This window comes from Macaca thibetana, chromosome 4 (assembly GCF_024542745.1).
Source record: "Macaca thibetana thibetana isolate TM-01 chromosome 4, ASM2454274v1, whole genome shotgun sequence".
Taxonomy (NCBI): Eukaryota; Metazoa; Chordata; class Mammalia; order Primates; family Cercopithecidae; genus Macaca; species Macaca thibetana.
In genome coordinates, this window is record NC_065581.1 from 48,621,733 (window position 1) to 48,625,316 (window position 3,584).

Consider the following 3,584-nt stretch of genomic DNA (forward strand, 5'->3'; position numbering starts at 1 on the left):
CATGAGGTCAGGAGCTCAAGACCAGCCTGGCCAAGATGGTGAAACCCTGTCTCTCCTAAAAATACAGAAAGTAGCTGGGTGTGGTGGCAGACGCCTGTAATCCCAGCTACTCGGGAGGCTGAGGCAGAGAATTGCTTGAAAGCAGGAGGCAGAGGTTGCAGTGAGCTGAGATCGTGCCCCTGCACTCCAGCCTGGGCGACGAAGGGAGATTCCATATTAAAAAAAAAAAAAAAAATGTTATTGTATTGGTTATAGTACTAATTTTTGCATCTCTACTCATTTCTGCATCTTCCCTGTTATGCTGGAGTCAGTTTGGAAAGTAAGTCATGATATACAGGGTTAAATAACCTCATCTGATGATAATTTATGGTTTGTAGGGCATGACTCCTCAGACCCCTTAGACAAGAATTTGGGCAAGATTTAAAAAAAAAATTAGAGTTTAGTCCTCAATCATGAAAGTGAAATGAAGCCCTACCAAAAAAATAAGTTTGTGCTTAACAATAAAAAAATTTACAGTGCTTCAGTTTTAAAAATGTAAACTAAATTAATTAAGATTATATATAAAATAAAAAATTCCATTCTCGATTTGCATTAGCCACATTTTAAGTGCTTAATAGTCCCCTTTGCCTAATGGCTTTCATATTGAATGGCACAGTTGTATATCCTCATTAATTTTTTCCTTTGTTTTATTAAAAATAGAAAGGTGTGCTAAGATCTCCTACTATGATTGAGAAACTATTCCTCTCTTTAATCCTATCAACTTTATATATTTGAAGCTATGTTAGTGGGCATGGACATTTTGAGAATTGTTATATCTTCCTGGTGTATTGCCTGTTTTTTGTTTTGTTTTGTTTTTTGAGACAAAGTCTAGCTCTGTCGCCCAAGCTGGAGTTCAGTGGCGCGATCTTGGCTCACTGCAACCTCCACCTCCCAGGTTCAAGTGATTGCCCTGCTAAATTTTGTATTTTTAGTAGAGACAGGGTTTGGCCATGTTGGCCAGACTGGTCTTGAACTCCTGGCCTCAAGGAATCCCCCAACCTTGGCCTCTTAAAGTGCTGGGATTACAGGCATGAGCCACCACGCCTGGCCAGTGTATTGCCTTCTTAGCATTCTAAAATGTCCCTCTTAATATCTAGTACTAGTCTTATGTCTACTTTGACTCATATTAAAATAACTATATCTATTTTCTTTTGGTTTTGTTTCCATTATATAACAATGTATGTTGTACATTTTTAACAGTTATCTTTCCAAGCTTGGGAAGCACTGATTTGTGGCATTTGTCACCTTCCATCATGTAGCTACTCTTACCAGCACTGATTTCAAGCTTCTAGCATGACATTAATTGGCTCACAATATTTCCAAAAATTTGATCATTGATGCTCATGAGCTAGTGTGAGTCTGCTTCAACACCTCACTGATTGTATACTTTTTTCCATCAACCTCTATGTGTCCTTATACTTAAGGTGTGGGGCGGGGGGTGCTTTTGAAAGGAGCATATTTTTTCCCCCAGTCTTACAGTGTTTCTCATTTAATTATGATATGATACATTTTACATTTAGTGTCATCATTGAAATATTTGGGTTTACATTTCTTTTTCTATTTGTTTTATATCTGTCTCATCTACTTTATAATAAAAAAATCAACTTTATTATATCATTTAGCCCTTCAATGATCTTAGTTATATACCTTCATTTATCATTTTCTTAGAGATTAAAATAGTCATCTTTGACTTATTACAGTTCACCATGAAATTAAAATATTCATCCTTGACTTATTACAGTTCACCATAAGTCACTATTTCTGCCACTTCCTGAACAATGTTAGTACCTTGGGATGCTTTAACTTCATCACCTCCCTTTTGTCTTTTGTTGGTTGCCCTTTTTGTCATATCTTAATATTCTATATATTTTTGTTTTGTTATTTTTATTTTTTTTTGTAGCAGTTGTTAGCATTTTACAAACCTCCCTCCATGTGGCTTCACCCCACCAGCCCACTCCAATACCCTTTAATCCTCTCCTAAGCTCTTCTTCTGAAGAATCTGGTCTTCACAATGACAGGCTGCTTTGGGAGCGTTCCCTTTCCCAGAACTTTGTAGTAGTCTAATCATACGACATCAATGGTAGGAGAGCCCCAGTCTTGTTTTTAGCAGCATTCACCTGTGTCTGCTCACTGACCAAAGTCCACAATTCATCGTGACTGGCAGTTGAGCAGGAGCTCTGGTTCCTCTCTAAGTAGTAATCCTCATACCAACTTTCCCAAAGTAGTCCCAGTGATATTTGTCAAAGTTGATCCTGTGGTGATGCATGCCACCAGCATTCTACTGCCTTCCAAGTGCTTCTGGTGTTTGCTGATGAGGCTGTGGCCGTGGCTCATGTGGCCCCAAAGTTTCTGGGTCTTTCTCACTCTGGATGGCATGTCAGCAACTGAGACAACATAGAGATACTCTATGTATTTTAAAGTCAACTAGGCATTTTTATTATTGTTTTATAAGACAAAATTTATTTAGCTTTAACCACATATTTACCTTTTCCATTGCTCTTTACTGTTCAATGTCTGTATAATTATATTCCTTCTCTATAATTATATTCCTTCTTAAAGAATGCCTTTCAGTATCTATATTTATGCAATTCTACTGGCAAGAAACTATTATTGTTATTATTTTAAAAAACCTTTGTTTTCATTTATAAGTATGTTTTTATTTTGAATAGAATTTTAGGTTAGAAAGTATTTTATTTCATCACTTTGAAGAGAAAACTTTACTTTCTAGCTTTCATTGTTTCTGTTGAGACAGCAAGTATCGTTATCACTTTCTTGCTGCTTTGAAAGTAAGGTGTCTTTTTTTTCCCCCTCTATCTCCTTTAAAGATTTTCTCCTTGTCTTTGGTTTTCCTATGATATGTCTAGAAATTGATTTCTTTGATATTATTGGAGTTCATAATGAGTCTTGAGTTTGTGGTTTGATATATTTCATTATTTTTGAAAACCTTCAAAAATTGCTTTTGCCTGTTTTCTCTCTTGTCCTTTTCTGGGACCACAAATATATGTGTTAATCTTAGACCTGGATACGTTTTATGTACTGAAATTATAGGTCACTAATTTTCTCTTCAACTGTGTCTAATTTGCTATTTAACGTACTTATTGCATTTTTTTAGTTATTGAATTTTTCAGTTTTAGAGTTTCCATTCCCATTTTATACTTCTTCTTATTAACTCTAGTTGATGAAATTCTTTATCCTGTTGTAGAATTTTGAGCATGTAAATCATAGTTTATTTTAAATGCCCTGTTTATTAACGTTAATAGCTGCATCCTTATGAGTCTATTCTTAACAACTGTTCTCTATCTTGTTCTTTTCTCTTGATACATATGCCTGGTAGGTTTTGATTGACTATCAGACATAGTGTATGAAATAATGTATAGGCTCTGCATGATTCTATTCCACCAGAGAACAGCAGATCACCTTACTTCAACCAGGACTTAATTGGTTTCTAAGCCTGACTTCTGTCTGTTTAAAGACCTGATCTAGTTCCACTTCACTTTAATTTCTAGGGTGCAGTTCTTCAAGAAGTCTTAAGTACCTTATCAGTA

At 35.7% G+C, this 3,584-nt stretch overlaps 1 pseudogene; it reads right to left on the reverse strand.

Moving 5' to 3' along the window:
• Positions 1-1,977: 1,977 nt before the first annotated feature.
• On the reverse strand, positions 1,978-2,415 carry LOC126953378 (60S ribosomal protein L27a-like; annotated as a pseudogene).
• Positions 2,416-3,584: the final 1,169 nt, after the last annotated feature.